This window comes from Apium graveolens, chromosome 11, assembly GCF_009905375.1.
Source record: "Apium graveolens cultivar Ventura chromosome 11, ASM990537v1, whole genome shotgun sequence".
Lineage (NCBI taxonomy): Eukaryota > Viridiplantae > Streptophyta > Magnoliopsida > Apiales > Apiaceae > Apium > Apium graveolens.
This window is the reverse complement of record NC_133657.1, coordinates 187258498-187271634: the sequence shown is the minus strand read 5'-3', so window position 1 is coordinate 187271634 and position 13137 is coordinate 187258498.

Sequence of the window (13137 nt, the reverse complement as noted above, 5' to 3'; positions counted from 1 at the left end):
CTTTGATAGATGCCACTACTGGGATTGAGATGCTGAGCTTCATGGATGGATTTAGTGGATACAATCAGATCAAAATGCACAAATGACGACATTCCAAAGGTTGGTAAATAAAATTTTTAAGGATCTTATTGGCAAGACTATGGAAGTCTATGTTGATGACATGTTAGTCAAGAGTCTAGTAAAGACTGACCATATACCCATTTGAGGGAAGCTTTTGAGGTCCTGAGATACTATAAGATGATGTTAAATCCTACGAAGTGTGCTTTCGGAGTAGGGTCTAGAAAATTTTTGGGATTGATGGTCTCCAAGAGAGGAATCGAGGCCAATCCCGACAAAATAAAGGCAATCCTAGATATGGAACCACCAAAAACTATCAAAGATGTTCAAAAGCTCACTGGAAGGGTTGCTACGTTGGGACGATTCATCTCCAAATCTGGGGACAAGTGTTTGACGTTCTTCAAGTCCTTAAAGAAGGTTAAGGATTTTGTATGGAGTGAGGAAAGCCAGAAGGCATTCGAGGAATTGAAGAAATATATGGCTCATGCCTCGTTGTTGGCCAAGCCAGCTTTGAATGAGGTTTTATACTTGTACTTGGCCATTTCAGAGAGTGCCTTGAGCGCTGTGTTGGTCAAGGAGGAACTGAAAATCCAAAAACTCATATACTATGTCAGCAAAACTATGCATGGAGCTGAGTTGAATTATTCAACTATTGAGAAGTTTGCTTTAACCTTGGTAATGGATTCGAGAAAGTTGTGTCCTTACTTCCAGGCTCATAAGATTGAGGTGCTAACAAACCAACCCCTGAGAAATATCATTCATAGTCCCAAGGCCAGTGGGAGGTTGATCAAGTGGGAAATAGAGCTGGGAGAATTCGACATCAAGTATAAGCCACGAACGGCAATAAAAGCCAAGGCATTGGCTGACTTCGTGGTGGAATGTACCATACCCAACCAAGAAGTCGGGGGCAGGAAGATACCATACCTCAAGACAAGGAAGTTGATAAGGGGGACAAAGAAAAGGATGATAAGGACAAGGAATATTGGGTCCTCTATTTTGATGGAGCATCAAAAACAAATTCAAGTGTAGCAGGTTTGGTTTTACAAAGCCCTGATGGGTTCTTGATTGAGTATGCCTTGAAGTTAGACTTCCCGACCACAAACAATGAGACAGAATATGAAGCTCTGATAGCTGGCCTCGGCCTAGCAGGGACACTGAGAGTCAAGAACTTAAAGGTCTGTGGAGACTCGAAGTTGGTCATATCCCAGGTGAAGGGAGAGTTTGAGGAAAGGGATGATAAGATGGTGAAAGGCATATGTCATAGCCTATTTGTTTATTCGAGGATTTAACTCAACTCAAATAAGAATGTAATAAGTAAATAGTGGATCTATCGTCAGAGAGATCTCACAGAGTAACATCTGTCAAAGGGTTAAGAAACATTATTCATCTACAGACTTGAAGACTTAATTCACTGGAAGAAGCTCAAGAAATTGATCAAGCCTCAGTGATATAAATCAAGATTGTGGATTTAATCAAGTGACAGAGATCTCGTCAGGGTATCAATTAATTACAAGGATTTAGTCTGAAGAAAATCAAGAGTATCAAGGTCAAGGCTTGAAGAAACGTCACGGAAGTTAGTCACTCATGAACCAGACAGTACATCGAGTGTCAACATTGAAGTGGTGGAATTGATTCATAATTGACAGTAATTTTCAGAAGGTTTTCAGAAGAATGGTTGCTGCTCAAGATTAGTATTAATTCTCTATTAATTAATTAAGTCAAATAATTTAATTAAGAAAATAAATTATATCTGCAAAGATTAATTTATTAATTAATTGAATTAATTGATTAATTAATTCAGAATTAATATTAAGGATTTTCAGAATTGTTATTAGATTAAAATCTATTAATAATTCAGTAAGACAATATGATTTGAACTACTATGACAATCGGTATGACAATTGATAGTCATACCGAAAGTCTTGCTAGTTCATTCTGATTGTCTTGCTAGCTATTGGGATTGTCTTGCTAGTTCAAAAGGATAGTCTCACCGAAAGTCCTACCAGTTCAAATGGATTGTCATGCCAGTTTATTTGATTGTCTTGCCGAAAGTCTTGCTGATTCAACTGGATTGTTTTGTTTACTTAAACAACAAAAAGCAGAAGACATTCATGCAATAATTAAAACAAAACACACAAGTCAAGAACACAGCAGAAACAAAAGCAAATCATTTCATTTTTCATCTGCTCTATTCAAGATCAAAATTCTAGATTGCAAAGTTAAATCCAAACAACTAGAATTATTTATCTTGTTCTTGTGTAACAATCTAGCGGATTAAAATCCCTAGAACTTAATCTCAAATCGCATTTAGCATTTGATCTTTTCATTGCAAAGATAGAAAAAGTTCATGTCGAATTTATTCTAGATTTGTAATAATTGATTTGAGATTAATCCCTTGTAACAGATACCGTTGTTGTAACACCTTTCAAGTTTAATAAAAGTTTTATTTAACTTGAATTTTGTTTCACCTTTTTATTCCGCATTTTATTCGATTAAACGGTATTATTTGCATTCAACCCCCCTTCTACAAACAAATTGGGACCTAACAATTGGTATCTGAGCCTTCTGATTAACGTACAAATCAAGATCCTAGACTTTTGTGTTTCTTTCACTCCTTGAATTTTTTATTCACTCAAAAAATTCATAATGACTACACAAAAAGTTGGAACCGTTAAAATTCCACTATTCGATAAAGAAAATTATATCATGTGGAAGAAGAAGATGCTATTGTTTTTACAAGTTGCTAATCCCAAATATCTGGAAGTGTTAAAGAAGGGTCCAAAAATTCCAATGGTTATTGAACCAGAGGTAATAAAAAATGATGTGGTGATCACCAAAGCTAGAACTTATGTGAAAGATCCTGAGGATTTCTCTCCTGCTGAAATAGAAGAAGCCTCCCTGGATGCTAGCCTTCAATTAATTTTAGTAGATTCCCTTGATCCTTTGATGAATAGACATGTGATGAATTGTAAAGATTCCAAACATATCTGGGAAACTATTGAGGTTATTAATGAAGGCACAGAGGAAGTTAGGGAGAACAAGTTAGAAATCCTAACCTCTGAGTATGAATACTTTAAATCCAATCCAGGAGAAGGAATCACTGAAGTGTTTGAGAGGTACAATGCATTGATCAACAACCTGAACATTAATGGTAAATACTATTCCATCAGGGAGGTCAACAAAAAGTTCCTTCTAACACTGCCAACTCATCTCGAACATAGAATCACTGCCATAAGAGAAGCAAGAGATCTGAGTGAGATTTCTTTGGAAAGGCTCTATGGTGTGTTAAAGACTTATGAGTTGGAGCAGATTCAGCAGAAGGAAGTTTACGGGAAAGGAAGAGTGGTCAGCACGTCTACTGCTCTAGTAGCTGATGAACAACAACAACAACCACAATATCAACAACAATCTCAACAGTCAGAAAGAATGGTACAGTCTTCCAAGGTTGGAGAAAATGTGATAGTAGCAGAATTTGATCCTCCTACTACAAATCAATCAGGAGATGATTTTTATTCCTTGGAAGAACTGGAGCAATTGGAGGATGAGTCAATGGCCCTGATTGTCAAGAGATTCTCAAATGTCAGATTCAAAAGGAATCCCAAGTTCAAGTACAAGTCCAACTACAACAGATTCCAGAAAGGTGGATCTTCATCCTCTAACACCAGCAGTGGTGGGTATAAAACAGGGATGGTTGATCGAAGCACCATTCGATGCTTCAACTGCAATGAGTTGGGACACTTTGCCACAGAATGCAGGAAGCCAAAACAAGTTAGGAAGAACTCTTACGATTCTAATCAGAAGAGTAAATATGAAAGGGCTTACCTGGCAAAGGGAAGAAGCTGGGATGATACTGACAGTGAAGATGAAGAAGTTGGGAATCTTGCTCTCATGGCTAGTGATGCAAACACCTCATCGTCAAGAAAAGAGGTAAAATTTACTGATGCTGAATTAGTTTATCATCTAGGAGGTTCCTTAGATTGTGCTCTTCGTGATAATGAATTGTTAAATCAACAAATCAAAGACCTTGAGAAAGAGGTCAATGAATTAAGACTTGTGCACATTAATCAAGATAAATTAAAAGAACAAGTATCTTTTCTAGAGAATAGAGTTGACTGTTATAGACAACTTGAAACTATTCTCAAAGACAAGATCACCGGTCTTGAGGCTAAGGTTAAAGCTTACTTTAATTCTTGTTCGAAGTCCAAAGAGTTTTACAATAAGCAAGCTGTTAATCAAACATCTAGAATAGGTTATGATTACAATGCTGCTATTGGAAAATTAGGCATAAACTCCCCTCCTCATGTCTGTGCTAAAGGCAGGGAAGTACCACATGTGCTTAAGGGTGTTGATGAACCCCTCTATAAAGAATCAATTGCTGAACCATTTGATGAGACCTCTTTTATTATTCAAGAAGAAATCCGTGCTGAAGATAATGCTAATGAGAAAGCTGTCTCCAAGTCAAGTGTGTCAAAAGTTCCAGTCAAGGTTGTGAAAGCAACTGAGACTAACTCAGACACACTTGAGTTGGATAACAAAAATGCCATGTCTACCATGCATAATTTGCCTGTTGTTAATCCCTCTCATAAAGTATGTGGTGTTCCTGATTGTATGTCTTGTGCTTTTAATCTGATGTATGCTTATTTTAATGGTAAGCATGTTTCTACTGATAAGACTACTCCTCGTCAGCATGTGAATAATAGAAAGCATGATAGGTCTAAGACTGCTAGTCCTCCTAAAGCTAGAAAGGAGACATTTGTGCCTAAGCCTAAACAGAAATTTGTCAAGGCTGTTCACAAGGTCAAATGTCCAGTCATTGAGAAAGCTGAGAATATTAAAATTAAGAATGTTGTTTTGCCTGATAAAGGCCAATTTTACAAATATGCCGGACCCAGCCAAGCTTGGGTTCCGAAGAAGGTCTAATCCATTTGTATTGCAGGGCATTAAACAGGTACAACCGGTAGTGTGGATTCTTGACAGCGGATCGTCAAGACATATGACCGGAGATAGAGCCCTGCTATCAAATGTGGTTGAGAAAGTTGGCCCAGTGGTTACCTTTGGAGATAACAGCAAAGGTTTAACGGAGGGATATGGCTGTTTGCTAGCTGGAAATGTTATCATTGAAAATGTGTATGTTGTGCAAGGACTTGAACACAATCTGCTTAGTATTAGTCAGTTCTGTGACAACGGCTACAATGTTTTATTCGACAAGCTGAAGTGTAAGATTCTGCACAAGAAAAGTGAAAAACCCTCCTTGATGGGAATCCGGAAAGGAAATCTGTTCGTAGCTGACATGAACTCTGGAAGCAATCCTGAAGTCAATTGTTTCTATGCAAAGGCATCGTCAGATGAGAGTTGGCTATGGCACAAGAGACTTTCTCATCTCAATTTCAAAACAACGAATTCTCTTGTCAAAAGAGAATTGGTCAGAGGTCTGCCTCAGCTGGAATTCTCCCCAGAAGGACTATGTGAGGCTTGCCAGAAAGGAAAGTCAAAGAAAGCAAGTCACAGAGGCACTGACACATCTTCCATAACTGGTGTTCTGCAATTATTGCACATGGATTTATTTGGACCAATTAATGTCCTTTCGATGTCAAAGAAGTGTTATTGTCTTGTGATAGTTGATGACTATTCCAATTATACGTGGGTTTTATTTCTTCACTCTAAGGATGAAACACCACAAGTTGTGATTGATCATATCAAGATGATTGAGTTAGATTCTAATGTCCCTGTTAGAGCAATAAGGTCAGATAATGGAACAGAATTCAAGAATTCACTTCTCAATGGATTCTGTACAGACAAAGGGATTACCAGACAATTTTCAGCTCCTAGAACCCCTCAGCAAAATGGAGTGGTAGAAAGGAAGAATCGTACATTGATTGAAGCTGCAAGAACGATGTTAAGTGAATCAGGTCTTCCAATATACTTTTGGGCTGAAGCTGTCAATACTGCATGTTATACTCAGAATCGAACTCTAATCAACAAAGACTTTATGAAAACTCCTTATGAGATTTTGAATGAACAGAAACCTTCTATCAAATACTTTCATGTATTTGGTGCCAGATGCTTCGTGCTCAAGGATGGAGATGATCGTCGTGGTAAATTCGAGGCAAAGGCATATGAGGTATTTTTGTTGGATATGGAAGAAGATCATACAGAGTGTATATCATTGATCAACACAAAGTAACAGAAAGTGTCAATATTACATTTGATGACACTAAACTCCCTAGTATCCAAACTGAAGATCCTTCTGAGAAACTGAAGTTTGATGATATGTCAGATTCAGAATCAGAACATGGTCAAGAACCTGAGGTTGTTGCTGGTGAAGAACCTGTTAATCATGATGATACTCAAGGTAATAGTGATGGAAACTTTGGCAACAATGGAGATACCACTGCTACTGACGGAGAATCTTCAAGTCAACATGGTAACAACTCAGGGGGAGATGCTGAAGGATCATCTAGTAGGACACAACATCCCAATGAATTTCAAGGCGAATCATCAAGATCAAATCTTCCAAGACAGACTGTCTGGAATAAAGCTCATCCTTTTGAGTTGATTATTGGTGATCCAGATGTTGGAGTCAGAACAAGACGTGCTACTCAAAATGAGTGTCTGTTCTCAGGATTTCTTTCTGAGATGGAACCTAAGAAGATTGAGGAAACACTGACTGATCCAGATTGGGTGATTGCTATGCAAGATGAGCTCAATCAGTTTGAAAGTCAACAAGTCTGGAAACTGGTACCTAGACCTACACACAAGAATACTGTTGGTACTAGGTGGGTATTCAGGAATAAACTAGATGAAGATGGTGTGGTTGTAAGAAACAAGGAAAGACTGGTATCAAAAGGGTATTCTCAAGCTGAAGGCATTGATTATGATGAAACCTATGCTCCAGTGGCTAGACTTGAGGCCATCTGGATATTTCTGGCATTCGCAGCATTCTCAAACTTTAAAGTTTATCAAATGGATGTCAAGAGCGCCTTTCTGAATGGAAAGCTTGATGAAGAGGTATATGTAGAGCAACCTCCTGGTTTTGAAGATCCATATCATTTGGATTTTGTCTTCTTTCTTTTCAAGGCTATCTATGGGCTCAAACAGTCTCCGAAAAAATGATTCAGATTATGCAGGAAGTGTTGTTGATAGGAAAAGCACCTCAGGGAGTTGTCAATTCCTAGGTAGCAGACTAGTCTCGTGGTACAGCAAGAAACAGCAAATAGTTTCCAACTAACGGCCGAGGCTGAATATATTGCTGCTGGAAGCTGCTGTGCTCAGATCTTGTGGATTAGGAACCAGCTACGAGACTATGGCTCTGTATTGAACAAAATTCCTATTTTATGTGACAATACAAGTGCAATAACCATCACCAACAACCCTGTGCAGCACTCGAGGACAAAGCACATTGACATCAGGTATCATTTTATTAGAGAGCACGTCATGAATGGTATTGTTGAACTATTTTTTGTTCCAACAGAAGAACAAATAGCAGATATTTTCACTAAACCTCTTGATGAATTCACATTTACCAAATTAGTTGGTAAATTGGGTATGTTGAATAGCTTTAGTGATTAAACTTGTGAATATCTGAAATCTGTTCTTGAGTGAATTTACAAATGAATTTTTCATAAATGAAAAATTCATTTGCAAATTTATTTTATCATTTTCCAAAATTTCCTGCTTAATTCTATGTAATTTATATTATCTTATCTGTTTTATTTACTCTACTTGTTAACTTCAAATATCTCAGAATATTTTATTTTCTCTAAAAATATTTTTCTATGAATTTTATTTGCTAAAATTCAACAGAAATCTATTTTTGGAATAAAAATAATTAATTCTAAAATATTGTCTCTGTTTTTATAAATATTTTCTGTAAGTATTTAGTTGTCTCTCTACTAAAATGACAATCGGCAATACAATTTAAATTGTCTTGCTGAAAATCATTTCAGTACATATATATATATGTGTGTTTTTAACAGTTTTTATGTTAATTTTTCAGTATATGCAAATACTTAATTTATCTTATACTAGAATGACAATCGGCAAGACAATTGAAATTGTCTTGCTGAAAGTCATTTCAATTGTCTTGCCGGAAGTCATTTCAGTAATAATGCTTGGTTATTTTTAAAATCAGTTTAATTTTATAACTGGTAAGACAATCGGTATGACTATTGATTGTCATGCCAGTAATAAAATTAATATCAGATATATTATGTTTTATTTTGTACTGGTATGACAATCGGTATGACTATCAGATTGTCATACAAGTTATATATTGTTATTTGTTTTGTTTTTTGTTTTTTCTTCAAAATTGCCTTGTATGACTATCGGTATAACAATCGGTAAGACTATCCTGAATTGTCATACCAGTTGTCTATTTAGTGTTTCTTTGTCTTGTTAAAATCATTCACTTCAGATTTTCAAAAAAAAAATCCAACAGTCTTTCTCTCTCTCTCTCTCTCTCTCTCTCTATTCAAACAGATCTAAACCTCCATTGTCTTCACTGCTCGAGTTTTTTACTCAGCATACTAAAACTTCACTCCTGTGATATATACATACACGTATATACTTACAGAAGTGCTGCCCATTTTTTGTTTTCTTTCTTTTCTTTTACTTCAATTCGATTTTTCCCCAAAATCAGTTTTTTATTGTATTTTTAATTTTAATTTTAATTTCTGTTTTGTGTCTTTTGGCTTTTCAAATCTGTGTGTGTGAGTTAAGAATTTTAACGAGATACATTTCTGTCTAAATTTTTCGATTATAATTAATTTAATTCAAATTATTAAATTATTTAATTAATTCGAATTTTCTTAATATTATTCTTAAAATTCTGAAAGTGTGTGTCTTATTATTATTTTTAAATGGCTCTCAATTTCTAAATTATTTCGCATAATCTTGTTGGTTATTTTAATCCAGAAAAATGTGATGTGGAAAAATTTAAGCCATGGATTAGATTTTTAAATGACCATTCGATTGTTAGCTCTGCTATTAAATCAAATGTGATTTTAAATGTCGATCTGCTTAGACTGATTTGCACAACCTCTACTGTGGCCGATGATTCAAAATCTTTTTTATTCACCGTGGCAAACACACAGTATGTAGTTGATGAAACAGTCATCAATCGAGCGTTAAATTTTCCATTGGACAATTTCTGTAATTTACCCTCTGAAAATGATATCACAAACTTTTTCCATGCTATTCACTATCAGGGGGTGATCAATTTAACTAAACTTTCAAAATCCAATTTGGTGTCTGAATGGGACATTTTCTTCGATACACTTTCTAAAGTGTTTGCCAACTGCACTAAATCCAACTTTCACAACATCACTTCCACTCTGCAGTATATTGGTCTTGCGGTTGTTTTCAATCAAAGGATCAATTTTGGCAAACTACTTTTTCCCATTCTCTTGAGACGTCTCACTACTGCTTTACGTGATCATTCTACAAATCGTAGGGTCTCGTGTTACTATGCTCGTTTTCTCATGCTTATAGCAGATCATCTTCTCACACCTGAGCACAAAGCCCTTTTTGCTAACTCTGCAGTAACCGAACCCCCTCCTGTAAGCAAAAAGATTTACACCCGCCAAGACACAACCTTCAAATTCATGCAAGTTCCAGTACTTGTATCTGCTTTCATGGCCACTTATATTCCCTTACCTATTTTCAATCTTCCCGGTCATGAACAACAACCTCAACCTCCAGTTGTTCAAGCCACCCAGGCTCCTCCAACATCAGATGCTCTTCCATTACAGGTAGTAATTTCTCACTCTCACTCCATTCCTACTTCTGTTGAAAGACCCCCAGTGGTCGATAGGACTGACCATGAAGTTGTAGAACTACAGCTTCAATCCCAGGTCATAGAGCCAAACACAGAGTCACAACCTATCTCAACCTCTCCCCCACTGTCTAAAATGTTACCCAGAAGGTTAATAGGAAGTAGTGTATTGTTGAATGTGAGTGAACCCTCAGCTCTGCCTCCTCCCAAGAAAAGAAGAACATATACTGAGGCATCTGAAAGCCCATCATTGTCCTCCCAACAGGACATGGACTTTGAAATGGCCAATGAACAGTTACTAGAGACATTCTCTCAACAGGATGAATCTATTGAAATTCTCCATAGGGCCATGGCATCCTGTACTGAGTCAAGCACAATTCCATTACTCACAATGGAACCATACATACCAGTAGATGATACTCAGGACACGGAGCGAGGAGTGCACATAGAGTCTGTTACAGTGCCTGCCATAGTTACGGCAGAAGAGCAGTCACATGCTTCTGAGGGAAAATCTGACTCTCAGCCACCTTTAATAGAGTCATTTTCTCCCCTCCCAGATCCAACACCTCTGGCTCCCTCACGGGATTCTCCACTCGCAGATTTATCTGGAGAAAGTGGAGGGCAACTCGGTCAATCTATCCCTGAAGCAATTCAGACATCTATTTCAAATGAACTGATAGTATTGACTGAGGATAGGGACTCGCGAATTCCCATTGCACCACCACTGACCTCTCTTGAAGAGGCTAGGGTGATTTTAATTGCAGGTATAGAAGAACAGCAACAGGAAGACTCCTCACGAGCAATTATATTGAGAGAAACACAAGCACGTGAGGTGAGTGAACCAAACACGAGTGAAATTCAGGTGAGAGCACACACAGACACAGACACTGAAAACCTGTTAGCTCAAATTGCTGCTTTAAAAGAAGAACTTGCTAAAAGCCAAGCTGAAGCTAAATCATTCAAAGCACAAGTGGTTGAACGGTCTTCTTCTTCCACCTCTGTCAACAATCAGCTGGCACTCATCAGGAATGATATCTCAGATCTCAAGACCACTGTCATACCAAAGCTCAATTCCATTCAGGAAACTCCAACTTTATCAGCTGATGACATTTCTAACTTCTGCTCTCTACATACAAGAATGACTTCTCTTGAAGACCTGGTTGAAATGAATCATGCACTGGACTCCTCCAAATTTCTAAAGATAGAAACGGGCATGGAACATCTTAATGAAGGAATGAAACACTTGTATTTCATGATCAAGAATTCTCACTTCCCTAATGAAGAACAAAGAACTTACTTTGAAGGGCCGTCTGGTGGAGGCTCAGGCTCTGGAGGTGATGGAGGTCATGGAGGTTCTAAAGGAAAGTCAGTAGAGGATCCCTCAACTAAGGGGGAGAAGAAAGGGAGTAGTGGAAAGGGAAAAGAAAAAGATACCTCTGCTGGAGACAAAGGAAAGGCTGATGATGTCTACTACAGTGGAGAACATGATGACTTTGATATTTTTAACATTCCCACTGAACCAGTCTTGGAAGATAAAGATGGTTTATTTGAAGCTGAAGAGGAAAGTGATTTTGGAGAATGGGAAGAGGAAGCTACAGTGGATCCTATCTTTGAGAAAGAGTTTCAGCAGCAGCAGTCAGAGATGAAAAGAAAAGAAGCTGAACTCAAAAAGGTCTCCCAGATCATTGACATGAGGAAAGACATACAAAGAACAGAAACTCTTCAAAAGCAACGTCTTCATGACATTAAGGCTCAAGAAAGGAGAAGAGATGTCAGACTGAAGATTGGTGAAAAATGGGATGAAGCTAGGAGAGTACTTGATATGCCTCAACTGAGCACTAACAATGATAGGCAGTTCCTACATCTTCTTGACAAGCTGGAAATCTCAAATCCTAACAATGACATGTACATGAATGCTATCAAGACTGAAGTCTCAAGGATCACAGCTGCTTTTGACAGATCCCTAAATGATATGAGCATTTTTGTATATTGTCAGAGTGAAGGATCTTTCAAGGTGTCACTTCATCTGTTTGAGAATCGTTCTTTGTCAGAGATTTGGGTTCTTCTCAATAAAGTAAAAAGAAGCTCAGAATTGAATGAAGTTCTTCGAGAAAGGCTTAAAGAGTTTTCCAGCAGGGCTAGTCCTCAAGTGGTCAACAATCCTCATCAGGTGAGATTCTTTAAGTCTGATTGTCTTCAAATCTGTCAGCTAGATGCACAATCTCTTAAAGACTACTCAGCTAGGCATCTGGTCTGGATGGAACATCATTTAAGAACTGCTGGATACTCATCCATGTTGAAGACTCAAGCTGCTGATTTGATTCAAGCTTATTGTGAAAAGAATATTAAAAGGTACAATCAGTTCAAGAATAAGCGGAAGTCAGTTGGAGTTCAACCAGTCAGACCAGCAAGCTTCACTTCAGAAAAGGATCGTGTCTTTGACAAGGAGTTGCTTCAAGATTTAGAAGAAGGTGAAGTCAGAAGAGAAGACAACTAAAGTCAATTAGCTCAAAACTCAATGTAATATGATTAGAGCTTTATGAATCAAGATAGACTAATGTAGTTATATGTTCAGGCTAGAGGAACATCTATCTTGTATTCACTTGTAAATTTCTTTTGGAATCTGGAAAATGTTAAATATAATCCAGAACTTTTCTGCTATTTACTTTGCATTACTGTTTATATCTTTTTCTTATTTGTTAGTTGATTTATCCTCTAGGTATTTGTTATTATTGTCTAACAAGCAAATAGGGGGAGATTGAAAGGCATATGTCATAGCCTATTTGTTTATTCGAGGATTTAACTCAACTCAAATAAGAATGTAATAAGTAAATAGTGGATCTATCCTCAGAGAGATCTCACAGAGTAACATCTGTCAAAGGGTTAAGAAACATTATTCATCTACAGACTTGAAGACTCAATTCACTGGAAGAAGCTCAAGAAATTGATCAAGCCTCAGTGATATAAATCAAGATTGTGGATTTAATCAAGTGACAGAGATCTCGTCAGGGTATCAATTAATTACAAGGATTTAGTCTGAAGAAAATCAAGAATATCAAGGTCAAGGCTTGAAGAAACGTCACGGAAGTTAGTCACTCATGAACCAGACAGTACATCGAGTGTCAACATTGAAGTGGTGAAATTGATTCATAATTGACAGTAATTTTCAGAAGATTTTCAGAAGAATGGTTGCTGCTCAAGATTAGTATTAATTCTCTATTAATTAATTAAGTCAAATAATTTAATTAAGAAAATAAATTATATCTGCAAAGATTAATTTATTGATTAATTGAATTAATTGATTAATT